This window comes from Equus caballus, chromosome 21, assembly GCF_041296265.1.
Source record: "Equus caballus isolate H_3958 breed thoroughbred chromosome 21, TB-T2T, whole genome shotgun sequence".
Taxonomy (NCBI): Eukaryota; Metazoa; Chordata; class Mammalia; order Perissodactyla; family Equidae; genus Equus; species Equus caballus.
The window spans coordinates 26,588,626-26,608,192 of NC_091704.1; the positions used below are offsets into that span (position 1 = coordinate 26,588,626).

The 19,567-nt window shown below is 39.2% G+C and overlaps 1 protein-coding gene across 1 annotated transcript in view; it reads right to left on the minus strand.

Moving 5' to 3' along the window:
- The window catches only part of ZSWIM6 (zinc finger SWIM-type containing 6), a 185,162-nt gene that overhangs the window by 71,832 nt on the left and 93,763 nt on the right, over positions 1–19,567 (minus strand). The gene's annotated exons all lie outside the window — the stretch shown is intronic.

The following is a 19,567-nucleotide window of genomic DNA, read 5'->3' on the forward strand; positions in this document are numbered from 1 at the left end:
ATCCTAAATATTTTTTGGCATACCCATTCAGTTCCACCTTCCCTCTCTGAAAGCCACATACAGAGACCAGAGATAAACTTTAAACCCTTTGGGAATCTCTAGGACATGGATTTACCTCAGGATTTTGAGTGTCTGACAGAAATTTGAATGCTACAAAATGAAGACTTGGGCTCTCTCTCAGCCTTCCACTATCTGTGCTACTTGAGTAAAATTCATCAAGCAGGCCACTATATCTTCGAGTCCCCCTTCATTCACAAAGAGAAGGATCTTTACCACATGGGAATTCTGGGAGGGGCTACACATGGAGCTACAGAGATGTGACATGAGAATGACAGCCAGATGATGCCTGGAGTTCACATGTGGGGCATCTGAACTCCATTTATTGTCTCCTTCAAGGGAGGAAAATCACGTCAGAGAGTTGGAAGACACACTATTCAACTTACAAGAAATCTTTCAGAGTAATATAATTTCATCTTATAATTCACATTCAGCAAGAATTTGTGGGAAGAGAAAAGTGTTGTAATAATTTTTACCAAATTAATCAATTTAAAAAGAGCATCCCCCAAAAACAAGTACTATTATTGTTTCACAGTGTGAGAATTGTAATACGATAACCCTTACATTTCTCCTACAGAGAGTACTGTTTCAGAATGCATAGTCCGGTCTCCTTTAGCTCTTTTGGTCAAGAAGTTTTTTGGAAAACCACAATTAAAGAAAATATTCATAGTAAATGTAATCATATTTAAAAAAATTGTTTATGTATTTTCCCATGAGGAAAAAGTCACATAAAAAGTAAACATCCAAAAAAATTTCAAAAATGAAGACTAATAAGGGCAGTCTTGCTTTATAATATAACCAGGATGCATTATAAACCCACAAAAATTAAAAATCTATGGGACAGGCACAGATTAAGACCAAAAAACCACAATGGATCATAAAAAAGAGTCCAGAAAGTTCTCAAATATATTCTGTACATTTAGCACAAGGGATCTTGGTTTTCCACTTGTCACATATATATGTGTACAAAGAAACCAGTTATCCCTATAGCAAAATAGTTATCACTAACTGACCATTTATAAAATCAATCTATCCCAGCTTAACACTATCACATCTCTCCTTGCCTGCCAAGTCAACGTCTTTGTCTCTCCACAAAAGGGATATCGGAGAGCTTCTCCAATCACAGGCAAAGCCAAGACAACTGAGGATCCAAAAACTAGAGGCTGCCCCATGGCCGAGTGGTGAAGTTTGCGCACTCCACTTCAGCGGCCCAGGGTTGGCCGGTTCAGATCCTGAGCGTGGACATACACACAGCTCATCTGGTCATCATGCTGCGGCAGCATCCCACATAGAAGAACGAGAATGACTTACAACTAGGATATACAACTATGTACTGGGGCTTTGGGGAGGGAAAAAAAAAAAAGAGGAAGATTGGCAACAGATGTTAGCTCAGGGTCAATCTTCCTCACCAAAAAAGCACACCTTAAAAAAACAAAAAAAGAGAGAAGGGGGGCTGGTCTGGTGGCGCAGCGGTTAAGTTTGCACATTCCACTTCGGGCCTGGGGTTCGCCAGTTTGGATCCCAGGTGCGGACATGGCACCGCTTGGTAAGCCGTGCTGTGGTAGGTGTCCCACATATAAAGTAGAGGAAGATGGGCATGGATGTTAGCACAGTGCCAGTCTTCCTCAGCAAAAAAAGAGGAGGAGTGGCAGTAGTTATTAGCTCAGGGCTAATCTTCCTCAAAAAAAAAAAGAGAGAGAGAGAGAAGGAAAGATCCAGGACTCATTGGGCTGGACCACTTATAAAAAAAGAGTTACACTAGTTAGTATTTAAGTAGTCTGTAAGGCGGTAACGTAACAGTTGCTTCAAAAGAGACTGACAACTATCAAAGAAGAAGGCCTTAGGAAAACTGCTGAAGCCCTCAAACACGTCTACAAAAATGACTTTCTTCATTCATATGAGCAGGACAAGTCAGAAGGAATTAAGTATACTGAATCCTGAGAGCACACAATTATGCTGGGGGAAAATCCACATATTATCCAACTTCATTACATTGAACATTTACTATTCTCATAAAGTTTTTTAAAAAGCTAACTATATTGTGACCTTCAAAACAAGTTAATTCAAGAGATAGGTGAGGGCACAAATAAAGTATATATGTGTCATAAAGGAACACTTCATTAATATGCTACCATCAAAGATTAAGGCATTTCATGAATGTTCATTTTCCAAGTAATTCTGGATTATCTTTCAAGCACCCAAAATCCTTTAAAAGTTCCAACCATTTTTGTTGGAAATATTTCTAAGCCATGCTAATCAGCTCACCATTTAGGGTGCTCCCAAGTGAGCGGGGCAGCCCTCCCCATAACAGAGGACTGCAGCGGCTGTATTCTTGCCGTGGGCTCTGCTCCACTATCAGCTAGCACCATTACTCCGCTCCTAGACCGCTAGCCTTTCTCATAGAAAATTCTGTGCCCTTGGGTCAGCTGCACCTCCAATCTGACTAACCTTGTGGCAGCTATTTAATACTCGGAAACCTGTTTGGTTTCTCCCCCTTACTTTTAGGTTGAGATGGTCGGTGTCACTAGAGGTGAGAGGCTTTCCTTTAAACACAGGAGAATTACACACACACATGTGAGGGACGGCTGGCATATTAATTTTTGAGTCTATGAGATGCTGAGTCAGTATGGAGGAACTCCATCAAGCCTTACTTTAGCACTGTGTAGTCATCTATTTTGGCCTCTCCAATTTGAGAAACGTTTTTTGAAACTGCACCAACTCACTCTCTGTGGGTCCTAAAACATACCAGAGCACCCAGAGGAGAAGCGGGAAGAATATTCCTCCCTCAAAAATCCCTAGACGGCTCTAAAACATCTCTCCTCCACCCTCTCCTCCCCATCCCCAGCTGGTGTTCTCTCTTAGGTACCAGATGACTTGAAACGAAATAATGTTCCTGAAATGGATTTTGCCTTTTAAAGTTCTGACAAACCCTGATGACCAGCTGCTGTTTTAGGATTGCAAATGCAAAATTTCCTTCTAGGACAGTTAGCTGTTCTATATGACAGAACTAAGGACACAAAAAGAGGTAATCCTGCACTCTGTGGTACAACATGGGTAATTAACTGTTTTATTTTCACAGAACTAAAACTGAAGAAACTACATAAACCTTTCTTATAAATGTATTTGACTTCACAAAACAATCTGTCACAGATAAATTAATCCTGGCAGAGCAAACCCCACAGGGCAGTCAGATTGTGTTACCACGTCACCAAAGAGCCCAAGAAAACGTTAGTATCACATTCTCAATCTGCAGAAACTCAAGAAAGGCCGAAACCAAGGCACAGCGCAGTGCAGGCCTTGGACACAGAGACTTGGATTCGGATCAGGTCTGTCACTTAAATGCTGTGTGCTCTGGATGTGTTATGGAGCCTCTCTGAGTCTTGCTCCATTCGTGTGTAAAATGTGGCTGGAAATACCTCCTAGGACTGTTTTGGGGATTAGAATGAAATAACATATGTAAAGCACCTGGCACATAGTAAAAGTGCTCATTAAATTTTATTTCCCTTTCCTTCCCTTCCCAGCTGGAGAAACAAGGGAGGGGGACATTCCCTCACCCACAGCACTTCCTTTTCCTATGCTACTGAGCTCCTGGGGGGAGGGGACTCACTCGGGAGGGAGCTTGGAAACTCCGCGTGGCCACTGAGAGCGTCTGAGCTGAGGAGAGCACACTAGGAGGGTCAATGCTGTTTGACGACAAAACCAAAAAACTTCAGTCACTTACGCCTCTGGCTCAACCCAGCTCTCTCCCCATTTTCCTATTAAGTTCTGCCAACACACAAACAGCGAATATAGTGAAAGCGTGTTACTTTCAAACACAGAAAAACTAGAAAATATTAGAGGAGAGATTTTTTTGAGTAACTATATATCTTTCTAAAGTTTATAATGGGGTGATTCTCAAAGTCTGGTCCAGGGACATCCACAGAGATTTCCAAAAATGTAAAACAAGGCCACCCTTGTCGCTAAAATATTTTTTGTTTTGGGAACTACAATTATTTTTTTTATAAAGGTATGTTATTTATGTTAATAAATTTATTACTGTTATTTAATAAATATATTTTAATTCTTCCTCAGCTTTCATTTCAAAAACAATAAATACGGGGGCTGGCCCCGTGGCCGAGTGGTTAAGTTCGCGCGCTCCGCTGCGGGCGGCCCAGTGTTTCGTTGGTTCCAATCCTGGGCGCGGACATGGCACTGCTCATCAGACCACGCTGAGGCAGCGTCCCACATGCCACAACTAGAAGGACCCACAACGAAGAATACACAACTATGTACTGGGAGGCTTTGGGGAGAAAAAGGAAAAAAATTAAAAATCTTTAAAAAAAAACAATAAATATGAATAGGTATAATCCTCATATACAAAAGGGCTGTGGGGTCCTCAAGAATTAAGAGAACAGAAAGATGAAGAACCACTATTATAATGTGCTGCTAAGAAATGGAAGAAATAATTCCTCTTCTCCAAATCCTCTTTGAAATGCCGTTATCTGCACTTGGATCTTACAGGAGGTCAGCAGTTCATAAGAATCAGCAGAGAAACACTGAAGGGGTGAATTTCTCACACATGAACACATATTCAAATTAATTAAGGTTTCTAGAAAGTTAATATTTAGTTCTTCACTGATATTCTAAAATAAGCTTTCCTTGAAAGCTGATTTTCCATATCTAAGGTTAGATTTTAATTGCATTTTAAAAGAGACAAGGAGACTCAGAATATCAGACTGGAAAGACAACTGTTTTAAAAAGAATTTCTAAAGGTTGGCCATTTTGTGCATATATGTGTATGTGCTCAATTAACTGAAAAATGGTTACAACTCAAAGCATTAAAAAATTTCTAAGCTAAAATAAACTGGTAGACATGAAATTAATACACACTAAAAACTACTGCTTTCAGGGCACATTCTTTTCAGAAAAATATGCACCCTGTGCATGAGACGCTCAAGTAACATATTCTTTGTTGAAAAAGAACTTAACAGAAGCACTGGTGTAGTACTCACACAAATACATCTTTCACCCTTTTCCTAAATAAAAAGAACCCCCAGGGAAATTAAAGGCAGAAACCAAGGTAATGTAATGTTATGGCTGAAAGGGCGGCAAGGGTTCTGAGAGGTTTTTTGTATTTTTTTAAAGCCGAGGCTAAAAATGCAAAAGTGTTAACATTTAACACTCTCATGACAAAGTATTCATTGCTTAACTAAACCCACTGCATTGGCTAAATCTGTAGTAACTAATACCTGATTATGTGTCCCTGGTAAAAGAGATGGGTTAATCATTGCCTCCAAAAACCTAACTTTACCTTTCCTAGCTCTGAGAACTACTGCACACCGTCCAACTCGCCATGTTGCAATCTAACAAAAAGTTTTAATTCAAATCAAGCACAATTTCCAGATCAGCAGTACAGACACACTAAGGGCCCAAGATGGAGGCAATAAACTCAACTCCAAAACCAGCTTGTCTAAAATATGATATTCCTTCTTCAACTACATAATTTTCTCAAAGGGAAATCCTAAATTAAAAGAGACTGCATCCTGTGAGCTAGCTAATTAAATCCTCCAGCCCTAATTTCTAATACTCAGTTTAAACAGCTTATAGAAAGACATTAGGAGATTTTGCCAGCAATCACTAATGAAGCAGTCTCCGTCTCTGAGAAAAATTATTTTTTAAAGGAAAAGCTTTATTTTCAAGTCCACCTTAAAAACGCCTATTTGGAATAGAATCACTCCTACACTTCATTAATATTTGAGAGAAAGACAATGGCAAATTAATGCAAAGACCAGACTGTAAACCACAGCAGACCATATAAACAACATAAAAATTTACGGAGCATGCACTGGATGGGCCCAACCAAGAGTTCCCAGCGGCATTCTGTTCAGTATCGGTGTTGATTTCTCGTTAATGTAGATTCTTACTCCATTTCATACAAGGATCCCTATGATCAGAATAACTGTGTTGTATACCCATGGCATTAGATAGTTATTTAAAAGTATTTCTGAAAAAAAAGACACCCACTAATTCAGCTACCTGCAGTGGGCACCTAGCATTTCTGGAGCATTAGTTTGAGGGGAGTCCGGGTTGCATTTTTTTACAAAATCACATCACTCCATGTCATCCCAAATTCTGAATTACAGGGTTCCCCCTACCACCACGATTACCATCAAGTAATTTTCCAGAATGTATTTCTGTACTGTAACATGTGTATCTGAGGGGAATAACTACTGCCCAGCCTCATATTCTGGGTGGGCAGCCAGAGGGGTGATAAACAAATTAGGCAGAATTTGAGTTCCTTGCACAGCTGTACAGACACAAAGTGCTTAGGAACTTAAATTATTTGCCGCATCTTTTAAATTCCACTTTTCTGATGCCAACCTTTTCGAATAAAGCGAAGCAGCTCCAGCCTTCTGCCCTTCTTAACGGCCAGACGAGCCGGGCTCCCAGGTTCTGCCTACAGAGCCCCCAGTGCTGCCCCTACAGTTCAGTGCTCCCTCCTCTTCCCCTCCCTCACTTGGCCTCTCACCTGGGTCCTCAACTTCTGAAGAGCAGATTAAGTTTATTAGAGCCCTTTGGTGCCCAAACACCAACTCTTAGCCCCTCTACACACCTTTGGCTTACCTCCCAGGGCCCAGTCTAAATGGCATAAGGGAGAGAAGATCCTTTTATACCTGTTTACTTCTTGTTGTTGCTTACAGCAAAACAGCCTTCAAAAATGCTTGTCTGCTGGGGCTGGCCCCGTGGCCGAGTGGTTAAGTTCGCGCGCTCCGCTGCAGGCGGCCCAGTGTTTCGTTGGTTCCAATCCTGGGCGCGGACATGGCACTGCTCATCAGACCACGCTGAGGCAGCGTCCCATGCCACAACTAGAAGGACCCACAACGAAGAATACACAACTATGTACCGGGGGGCTTTGGGGAGAAAAAGGAAAAAAATAAAATCTTTAAAAAAAAAAAAATGCTTGTCTGCTTTAGGAAGGAAGGTGAAGGAGAAACTCTGGAGAATAATTCTGTCTACCAAGGCCAAGAGGTAAGGAGAAAAGTGTGCTCAGACCCGGGAGGGGAGAATGCAGGCCTCAGTAGTCAAATTCCTCCACCAACACCCTGGAGCTCTGGCCCGACCCCTCAACCCTAACAGGAGCCCCACATTTTGGCTCTAAGGGATTCCTAATGCCTTACCCATGCCCAGGCTCTCACACACTCACTTCTCACAACCATCCTGCAAAGTAGGCATCATAGTCCCCTTTTTCCAGGTGAAGATGCTGAGGTTCTCAGAGAAGGAGTGATAGGACACACTCAGTATGAAGTCAGCCTTTGAAGGACTGGTAGGAACATGGGTTTTCTAAAATCCAAATGATAAACTTGTACAAATAAAATCTTTCCACATCAACGCATAAATGATTAAAAGGATGAGGCAAATTACCAGATCCAGACACTTGAGTAAACACTGCTAAGTTCCAGGACCCCTGGAGGCAGGGCACAGTCTTTTATCTCATCACAGCTCTTGGGACGGGCCAGGTCCATGTAACTATGTCAAATGAAGGAACTCATGGGGCTGTTCCAAGCAAAGCCCACCCTGCGCTGTAGAAGTCACAAACAACTAAACGCTTTGGCCCCAAGCCCAGGATACTTTAAACTTAACTAAAGACTATTTCTAAGAGTGCACTCCTCTCTTATACTGTGAGTTAAGCTGGAAGCAGAGGTCTGTGCCATCCCCATCCCAGAGGACTGTCCTGGAGGAAACAGTCAAGAAGCATTTGTTAGATTAAAGAACGCACAAACCTCTTACACTCTTGGTATGTGGACTATATAGATCGGTGCTTCTCAAGCTGGAATGTACATGAGAATCACCCGGAGGACGTACTCCTAACACAGACTGCTGGCCCCACCCCACTGTCCCAGATGCTGCTGCCGCTGCTGCTGCTGGTCGAGGGACCACTGACCTAGAGGATTAGAATGACAGTCTAAACAAGGATTTCTAGTCAAAATATATTTAAGTAAACATAGTAAACAGAACAGTAAAGAATATATAACTTGTGATATAAAGAATGTATACAATTTCTAGCGTTTATGTAACCTAAATACTCCCTATTCCAGAAAGTCAGACATGATATATTAAACTGGTCTGAGCATTGAGAAAGAAAAATAAATGAAAAAAAATTAGAATAGCAAAAACGTATAACTATCCCAATCGTTAATACTTATAGCTATATCCTCCTATTTTAAGTAAAATGTTCATTAAAAATCTAAATTAAAATACAGAAATTTAAAAAATGATTAATCAGAGAGTACTTTTACAAAGAGACTGTTTTACAATGTCCCATGGGATTCCTCATAATTGAGGGTTCTTTGTGTATTCAAAACAATCCAATTAATGAAAAAAGATACTGGCAACTATTTCAGCAACACATCTTTTGCCTGAGGCAAAGTGTACTCTGTATACGACAAGATCAGTTTTCCTTCTAACTTCAACACATCTCAGTTATAGGACCTTAGACAAGTAGCTTAGCCTCAATTTTCTCATCTATAGAAAGGGATTATTAATAATACCTATCTTGTAGGACTGCTGTAAGGATTACAACTGACAATGTATGCAAACCCCCACAAGCATTCCTTTTATGGAATGCCTGCCATCATCACTACTGTAAGAGAAATGTCACATGCTCTTGGAAGCTTGGCATTTCCAACATGTGCACTAAAACCCTAGCCCATCAGCGTGAGTGCGCACGCTGTTGGAAATGCCAAGCTCCCAAAAGCAGGCTAGCATTCCTATTACAATAATGGACAAGGGTCCATTTGTTGTTGTTGCAGTAATCCTAATATAGTCATACCTCCAAATTAATGCAACTACCAGTTTTTTTAATTTGTTGCCATTTTATGTAGTACATTCTTAAAAAGTGATTTGATTCCAAACAGAAGAGAAAAGAATGGGACTTAAAAGACTTAATTTTGTCTCAAAATAACTTCTAGCCACGGTGACGGTAATTTTTCACTCTTACCTTTGAAGATCTCTTTACTAAAGGTAAAACACATTTTTTATCCTTAATGTTTGCCTTCCATGTCAAGGTATGTAAATTATTTTTACAGCTCAAGTCTGCTGGTCACTGAGCTGGAGACTAATTGGAAGTAGGATGCAACAGTAAGGAAACTCGCAGTTCTTGTTATGGAAGAAAAAGTGACCACAACTTTTCCTTTTCAGTAATTCATGGCCCGACAGGCAGAGTGAAGGCAGAGCTCCGGCCCTCTTCGCAGAATCCCAAAGCACACTAGCCCTGCCGGGGCTGTGAGGAGCGCTACCTCCCTGTCTGTGAGACCCAGCTGAGACAATCCGCTCTGCTCAGTGGACGTCTTCAAGAACAGTGAGTGAATGTATTTATACCTTGGCTAAGTGGTTCATTTTTTCCTTAAGTACGCAGGGATAAAAAAGAAACAAAGAGACAGTTCATCTGCTCAAATGGGTATGAAACTTACTAAGACATTCCCACCACATCCTGGAGCAGTGTGATTACAGATGATTTTTTATTTTCCTTGTTTTGGTTGGTTTGGGAGAAATGTTTTTTTCTAAAATTTCTACAATGAACATAAATTACTTATAAGAAAAAAAAGTGCTTTCACTAAAATTGAAAAAGTGCTCAAAGTCTTCCTGAGCAAAGAATGTACCACATAAATGGTGTCCAGTGCATGTTCTGGGAGCCTGGTAATAACCACACACCAAGTGCAAACACTGACAGCCAGCAATGTGGCTTTGCCCTACTGATTGGCCCAGCCTACTATGGCAACAGGACACTCCCAGGCTCTCCTTAACCCATGGATGTTCAGCCGTCCTTACGGCTCAGCCGCATTCCAGAGGAGAAGATGGGTTACAGCACAAGGTAAGACAGACAGAGTGAGACTGGGCTCCTGCTTCTAATTTCAGCCATTATCTAAATGTTAGCTCCATGGGCAAGTTGCTTAATATTTTCTTGTTCTCTCTTCCTTTCTCATGTATTAAATAAGGGAAATAGACTATATTACATGATTTCTAAAAAATTATGGAGGTAGGCAGCAGTAACGGAGAGCTACCCACGACAAGATGAAAGATGGTGATTGCCACACTCACTCACACAAGATCTCTGACCTGCCGTGGCTGCTACAGAGGTGAAGCAATGGTCATCTCAAATGACTTGGAAGCTATGACTCAGGGAAGAGGAGAGAGAAAGGATAAATGCTGCTACAGCTCAGTCACATCTATGTCACAGGCACGTGGGGAAAATTTTTTAAAGATTTGAAGTTCAACATAAAAGCAAGTAAACATTTAATTTTTACCTAATTGTTAACCACCTGCCTATAACTGAGATCTTAAGGCATATCTTTTTTGTGTGTTCTATATCTAAAATATACACCTAATCTAAACAAAATCTCAGATTGAATAAATATAGATGAAGTTTATCTATGCAAACTTTGTAAAATAAAGAATAATATAGAAACAGAAAAGAAAGCCCACTGAAAATGAAATGAAACAAATGGATCACCTCATCTGCCTTCACTTATCTTCTTTCCCTTACTACCCATTAAATACTATGAACATGAGTGGCTACACCACTCAGCAACCACTTCCCTAATCCCCTAACATGGTAGTAGGCAATGTACAAGTCTCCAGGGAAGCTTCCAAGAATATTACAAGGGTTCCAGTTCTGAGAAGTCACTGGATTATAGGGCAGTTGATAGCTAAGAAGTCAGATCAGAGTTGGATTCAGAAATAATTAAGATGAGAAACAGTACAGACTCCCATTTCCCAAACTGTGTTCTATGTATGTTAACAGGTATTCATCAAAGGGGGGAGAGGTGTCTAAAGTCATATAAGTTTGGATTAAGTTACATAAAGCAGTACCCTTTTGGAGATTCAGAAAACACAGCAGAATGGTAACAGCTCTAAGAACTCATAGAATAAAGGGACTCCTGTTGAACTCAATTTGCTAGAAGTTGGAAGAAGAATGGTAGTAAAAGATCTAGAACAGCTATAGGAAATGAAAAAGCAAACAGTTCAAGATGAGTAGTAGGGCTGCTAAACAGAACTAAAGGCTCCACTGAGAGCTCAGAAATCACAGATCAGCATGAGCCAACTGACAGGCTTTTGCGACTTTTCTCCAGGAACTTAAGGCCACGTGGCCATGTGTGGCTTAAAGGCTGGGGAGCCTCATCATTAATATCCCCTTGCTACTCTTACAGAATAAGTTATTTACCGGGAAAAGAAAGCCTGTTGTTGAAAGTCAACCTTCTTATAATGCAATACAACGGAAAACACGCCAACGTTGTTATTTGCACAATTATTGTTAAAAGTTCATCTGGAGTTCCTTCAACTAGAAATACCTATTAGTATTTGATTAACCAAAATACCACAGACTCTTTACTCATAATGGTCAAGAAAAGTGTTTACAATATTGTACCCCCAAATCCTCAAAACATGAGTGGCAAAGCTCAAATATCTCTTTAAGAGAGGACCCGAGACAGTCTAACATGCAGATACTGCGTTAGAGTTTATTCCATCATACAAAGAAACAGTAACGTGGTTGTCCCTTGAAGGAAGGACTGTTAAGATCCTGGTGGTACTTAGAAGTACCTAAAACAGTGCCTGGCGTATGACACTTGCTCAAATTTGTTGAGTGAGCAAGTAAATGAAAGAATGAAAAAGTAAAATCTTTATCTAGTAGAGAGGTTAAACAAAATCTGAACACTCTACCAAAGCGCTCTAGTGTGAGAAGCTGCGAGATAACAAAGTCTGAGAACAAACGATCCATGTGCCTCACCCAGGAAGCACACACGAAGGAACAGTCAGTGAGAACTAAACTCAATGTAGCTAGGAACCCTGTTTAAGCGCGACACTTCCGAATCTCACATTAGTAACACTAATAATAAATATACTCTATTTTAAATAACAATTGGATTTTATTTATTTATTCTGAAAGCATAGTGTTTACAATGTAAATGAACAGATATATTCATCCCATTTTAGCCTAGGAGAACATTTCTGTTGAATGTGGTGATGGTAACATTATAGAAAGAATTAGAAAACACAGGTATTGGCCCAGGTTCTAACCACAGTTTTTCTTGCAATATCAAATAAGTGTTAAATAAAGCTGTTTATGAATAGTGATGATCTGATGTTACCAAACTTTAGGATTTAAAAAAAATCTTTTAAGAACTTAAAACACATGAGAACTCCTGTGCCAAATTTTTGACTACTGTTCATTTTTTTTTTTTCAAGATTGGTACCTGAGCTAACATCTGTTGCCAATCTTCTTTTTTTCTTCTTCTTCTTCTCCTCCCCAAAGCCCCCCAGTACATAGTAGTATATTCTAGTTGTGCCTGCCTCTGGTTGTGCTATGTGGGACGCCACCTCAGCATATCTTGACCAGCGGTGCCTTGTCTGCGCCCAGGATCCGAACCAGCGAAACCCTGGGCTGCTGAAGCAGAGCGTGCGAACTTAACCACTTGGTCATGGGGCTGGCCCCACTACTGTTCATTTTAAACACGAAATGTAAACCCAAATGGCTTCAAATCTGAAAGAGGGCTAACTAAGGAGCCATTATGTACATAGTCGCTTAAAGTGTGTTTCTGAATCAAAAATAACGTGTCTGAGGATTGTCGATATAACGGAATGAGAACTGACCTGGGAAGGAGACTTGAGTTTTAGGCCCAGCTCTGCTATTAGTTAGCTGTGTGACCTTGAGTCCTTGGCCTCATTTTCATGTCTGCAAAGGAGGTTAAAGGACTAGATCAGTGGTCCCTTACCTTCCCTTTTTTTTTTGGAAGGGGAGTGTCACGATCCCTTGAGAACCTGAAAAAGGGCAATAGACGCTGCCCCCAAATATGCACAAAATTATGCAGGGTACTTCAGAGTTCGGGATCTGTAATCTGTAACCCATTCATTTATTAGGTTAAGGGCATCCGTGTAGATGTCCCTACACACCCTCCAACTCTAAACTTTTTAGATTCCAAACAAATCAAAAGCAACCAAAATATATATACTCACATCCAAAATACAGGATGAAAAACTAGACTTTTGCCTCAAATAATTGTTTTCTTTGGTTTATAATGGACTTTCAAGGATTTTTTAGAACAATTTAATTATATTTAAAATGTATATTCAGTTTATTTCTAAGACGTTTAGAGGCAACTGCAATACCTATCCAAAGATCCACATGTTTGGAGGCCACCATACTTATCTAAGCTCGAGACTATATTATCCATGCTTGGGGACCTATTTAAATAGAGCCCACATAATACTGGGTGTCAAATGATGAAACAAGAATAATCCAAGAAGAGGTTTTCAATGGGAATTAAAGGGGAAAAATGATGATAAATAACTGTGCCATGTATATGATCTAATGACTGATTACTATTCTATTTCATCATAAAACTAAAATAATATACATATTAAATGCAGATAAAAACACAGAACTTCAACAACATGAGGGACCAGTCAAAATATATGTGGTCTACTTCTTTAATCAATCAGAATTGTTATGTTTATAAAAGCTACTTTAATTGCTGAAAATATAAATATATTATATATACGGTCAAGGAAAAGCCCAAGTTTAAAACAAAAAGACCTGAGAAATGAACTATGCGACTGGTTTTCAGGATCTGGAACTTTGAGGAAAAGGCAAGTGGCCATACATTAATAAATCAAGCACATTAACTTAGCAAATGTTTCATCATAGTTCAAACTAATTTCTCTGGCAGAGTACAAACCCTGCTGCTGGAAGTTGAAATGAATTTGCCTCTTCTTGCTTACTTAGAAAGCTAGTCAGAAATTGGAAAAGATTTCAGCCCCAACAGAAATTTATTTCCCTGCTTTAGAAAATGCATAAATGTTAGGATTGTAAAGGAGGGGAGAGAGAAGAGAAGCAAACACATGATAAATGACAGCTACAGCAGTATCTTTTACTGGTCTAACTGGTCCTTCTCTTTCATTTCTCTCCCTCTCCTAACATTTGTTCCTTCACATTCTTCCCACACTTTCAACCTTTGCGAAACACATTTGTACCTTGCCTCATTCCTTATCCTTCACCCCACTCTCAAAGTTACCTTTAGATACATGTGCACAACAGGAGGAAATTCATTTGAAAAGGCTAAGAGCATCTTTTCTGTGGCAGCTATATTTCCCAGCAACTCCAAACTCCACCTGGACCATTTAGAAACTAACTGGGGACCATCTGCAGTTACTCTGAGCCAAGAATAAAGCTTTTTTCTTTAGGGGCAGCTCTATAGATCTACTAGGAGCACCAGTCTAAGTTTACAAATTCTTTTTTTTAAATATCAAAATTCAGAATTTTGTTAAACAAGAAGTGAAAAATTTAGGAAGGCCACAAAATTATTAGCCTTAAAATATTTTCTAAAAAACTAAGGACTCTCACTTTACTCATTCTCTTCAATGATTAGTCCTCAAATTTTTTTCCTAAATAAATATATGAAAATTATATTTATATATTCTTTTTGAGAAGGCCTCTAATACAGTAAATCTTTCTGTGAAACTGAATTCTCATCTAACAGTCATACTGATGATATAATTTTTAAGAAAGAAAATCAGGAATGAAAGGTTGATACCTTAAGGGAAGAATAAGGTAGCATCATCAGATCAAATGAGGAGCTGATTGTCATGATCATGACCTTACTAAAGGAGTAGTACTGTAGGCTCAAAAACTTTGACTCAGTAATTCTTAAGAACGAAAGGTTCAGCCTGAAAAACTGAGGGAAGGTTTATTCCCGAAACCAGCATGTTCATTTTACCAGGTTAATGAAAATCTTTCAAAAGCATAGCAAATGCTTCCCTAACTTCCTAAACAGTATCAAAAAATCTAATTTCATACTTGCTCGATGACTCAAGGTTATCATTATGAACAACATTACTGTGCTATGTCCTCCCAATGATGCGCTCACAGCCTCATTCAGCCGGGGTTTGGCCCTTCAGCTAAAGAGCTCCGCGCTGCCCCTGGTCTCCTCTCTCCCTCCTTGCAGAAGTCAGGTGCCCCTTCTCATGCTGACATTTTGCTTAATAGTTGCATCCTCTCTCGTTCTTCTAAAATGCTGGTTTACATCTTCTAGGCGTTTGGAAACTAGATAACCACCACTGTCAGAGTTGTGTATAAACAGAGTAAATGAGGGCTGCGTCCAGCCCTGAGGTTTTCTTCTGCAAGCGAGGTGCTTAAGCTGCAGTCTGAGGATACTGGTGGATTCAGCTTGGCAGCTTTAGGGGCCCTTCTTTGGTCCTTGCTTCATTGTTCTCAATTATACAGAAAACAACAGAGAAAACGAATAAATTACTTTTTCAAGCTTTCTACCAAAAAAAGCACCATGAACTCGAAAAGGTAAATTCTAAAATTATTTCTCATTACTAGAAATAAGTGACATGCCTGATTCCTTTAATCCCTGGTGCCCATATAAAGGAGAAAGAGTTAACTTTTTACCTGTCACCATATGAATCTCACTTTTCTTTCAGACAGAAAAAAAAAGTGACTTTTAAGATAAACATATGAGTCTAACATAAGAAGTCTCTAGGGGCCGGCCCCGTGGCCCAGTGGTTGGGTTCGCATGCTCCGCTTCGGTGGCCCAGGGTTTTGCCGTTTCGAATCCTGGGTGTGGACATGGCACCACTTGTCAGGCCATGCTGAGGCAGCATCCCACATGCCACAACTGGAGGGACCCACAACTAAAAATACACAGCTATGTACCAGGGGGCTTTGGGGAGAAAAGGAAAAATAAAATCTTTAAAAAAAAAAACCATAAGAAGTCTCTAAATTTTTTTCAAGACAAACAGCTATTTAACAAAACAAGGCATGCCCAGATCTTGGTTTCTAAACACCATTCTCCAAAAAAGGGAACCAAGGCTTCTTGGAAAAATGGCTGTTTCTAGGGCTGGGACAAATAAAATACTGGTAGTGCCAGACAGGAAATGCTTTAAAAAAAAAAAATTGAGGGAACTGTCCCTTTCTGAAAGAGTCTCATTGGCCTAGCAGCAACTATTTGAACAACAAAACAAACAACACTAGTATTGGATTATAACTCAAAGAATAAAATAAATATGAGTCCATATGGATATAAATTACTGAATAAATCAACAGGGAGAAGGGGCACATCTTCCTTACAGAAGAATTCCAATTAATAAATGTAGAAGCAATGAGGGAAATAAAAATCATTCTTAGAACACCACAGTAATATTTGCTACAGGCAAGATATACTGAAAAGTGATAAAATCAGTGGGTGAAGCTTTAAAGAGAAACAGAGTATCTGCATAGCCTGGAAGCATCTCCTCTCCAGATGCATAACTATGGAGGTTTTAGCATATATCCAGGAGTCCTTTGAAACTCCTCCCTCTAGTAGGTGGAGCTTAATTCTTCTCCTTGGGTGTGGGCTGGACTTTAGTGACTCTCTTCTTGTAAAGCAAAAAAGCTTTATAGTGGAGAAATCTGTCAGATGCCACCTTAAGCAAGGGATAAAGGTTAGCCTAACCAATAAGAAGTCATGTTGATTATCGTGTACCATCCCCGAAATGATGCAATGAGAAGTGCACAACATTATTACTTCTGTGGTCTTCTTGCAAAAAATGTACAACCTCAATCTAATCATGGGATAAGCATCAGACAACTCAAATTGAGGGACATTCTAGAAATATACCTGACCCATCTAAAGTGTCAAGGTCATGAAAGACAAGGAAAGACCAATAAACTGTCACAGATGAGGGGAGACTAAGGAAACATGATGACTAAACGCAATATGACATCCTGGACTGAATCCTCAGAGAGGAAAAGGACATTAGTTGAAACACAGGGGAATCTGAATAAAGCCTATAGTTTATAGTTGTACCAATATTAACTTCTTAGTTTAGATAAAAGTACCATGGTTATGAACGATTTTAACAGTAGGGGAGGCTGGGTAAAGGACATATGGGAACTCTGTACTATCTTTGCAACTTTTCTGTAAATCTGAAATTATTTCAAAATAAAAAGTTTAAAAAAAACAAACCTGATATAGTTACTTAGATACTTACCATGGTTACTTAGACCATAGCAAAGAGGGCACAAACATCTAAGCCACAAAGATGCTTTGGGCCACTCTAAAGTAGATTTCCAATGTTTCCATTTAAAGATTAAGGGTACTTTTCATGCCAAGAGAACAGCCAGGAGGACCCTAGAGAAATACGTGCACATATGCACCAGGAGATACATGAAAAAATGTTTAAAGCAGCTTTGTAACAGACAACTGGCAACTCAAACACCCATCAGCAGCACTGAATACACTGTGACATACTCATATGGTAGAATACCATATAGCTGTGAAAATGAATGAATTACAATCACACGTAGGGTTTTTCCCTGTTTTTAAATTGAGGTATAATTGACACATAACATTATATTAGTTTCATGGGTACAAAATGATGATTTGATCTTTGTATACATTGCAAAATGGTCACCACAATAAGTCTAGTGAACATCAATACATAGTTACAAAAGATTTTTTTCTTGTGTTGAGAACTCTTAAGATTCACTCTTCTAGCAACTCTCAAATATGCAATACAGTATTATTAACCACACTCACCATGCTGTACAGCTCCATGACTCACTCATTTTATAACTGTAAGTTTGTACCTCTTGACGCGTTTCACCTATTTCACCCATTTCCCACCCCTCACCTCTGGCACCACCAATCTGTTCTATTTGTGAGCTTGATTTTTTTGTTTTTGCTTTAAATTCCATATATAACTGAGATCATATGGTATTTGTCTTTCTCTAACTTATTTCACTTAGCATAATGCTCTCAAGTTCAAACCATGTGTCACAAATGGCCAGGCTTCCTTCTTTCTTATGGCTGAATAATATCCCATTGTATAAATATACCGCATCTTCTTTATCCATTCATCCATCCCATCGATGGACATTTAGATTGTTTCTTATCTTGAGCATTGTAAATAATGCTGTAATGAACATGGGGGTGCATATATCTTTTCAAGTTAAGTTTTTTTGTTTTCTTTGGCTATATATCCAGAAGTGAAATTGCTGGGTCATAGGGTAGTTCTATTTTTAATTTTTTGAGGAACCTCCATACAGTTTTCCATAGTGGCTGCACCAATTTACAATTCCACCAACAGTGCACAGGGTTCCCTTCTCTCCGCATCTTTGCAAACATTTGTTGTTTCCTGTTTTCTTGATAACAGCCATTCTAACAGATGTGAGGTGCTATCTCACTGTGGTTTTGATTTGCATCTCCCTGATGATTAGTGATATTGATCATCTTTTCGTGTTGGTCATCTGTATGTCTTCTTTGGAAAAATGTCTATTCGGATCCTCTGCCCATTTTTAGTCAGATTGGGGTTTTTTTTGTTTTGTTTTGTTTTGTTTGCTATTGAGTTGTATAAGTTCTTTATATCTTTTGGAGATTAACCCCTTATCAGATATATGATTTGCAAATATTTTCTCTCATTCAGTAAGCTGTCTTTTCATTTTGTTGATGGTTTCCTTTGCCATGCAGAAGCTTCTTAGTTTGATGTAGTCTCACTTGTTTATTTTTTTGCCTTTGCTGTCTTTGCTTTTGGAGTCAGATCCAAAACATCATCACCAAGACTAACGTCAAGGAGGCTACGTTTGCTTCTAGGCGTTTTCATGCTTTGAGGTCTTACACTGGAGTCTTCAATTGATTTTAAGTTAATTTTTGTATATGATGTAAGACAGGGGTCGAGTTTCATTCTTTTGCAAGTGGCTGTCCAGTTTTCCCAACACCATTTATTGAAGAGACTGTCCTTTCCTCGTTGTACATTCTTGGCTCCTCTGTTGTAAATTAATTGACCATACGTGCATGGGTTTATTTCTGGGATCTCTAGTCTTTTCCATTTATCTGTGTGTCTGTTTTTATGCCAATGCCATACTGTTTTGATTACTATAGCTTTGTAATATAGTTTGAAATCAGAAAGCATGATACCTCCAGCTTTGTTCTTCTTTCACAAGATTGCTTTGGCTATTTGGGGTATTTTGTGGTTCCATATAAATATTAGAATTGTTCTATTTCTGTGAAAAATGAAATCACATCTGTTTTTATGAAAAATATAATACTTTAAAGGGGAAAAACTGAAAAAAAGCAAGTTATAGTATACAAAGGAGTAGGCAGAATGCTGAATAAAAAATGGCAAGGAAATTAATGCAAAAGCCATGGTGCTGGTAACTTGTGCAGGGAGTGCGAAGTAGGATGTGAAGGAAAGGTATGGGTACATAAAGGGCTCCAAAGCTACCAGTAATGTTACATGTTAGGGTGAAGAGTGCGCATGCCAGTGCTCCTTGTCTTGTTTCGCTTTATAACTCACACGCATATTATACATGTTTTTAATATCTGGTATATATTTATTTTTAATTATGAAAGGAATGAGGAGAAAGTTCACCTTTTAACAGATACCACATCCTGCCAACTAAACATAGTTCATTAGGTGCTTCCACTTTTTCATATCTATAAAATCCCAAACTTGGCAAGTTACATTTATCTTTTTTGACTCTAGAAAACACCCA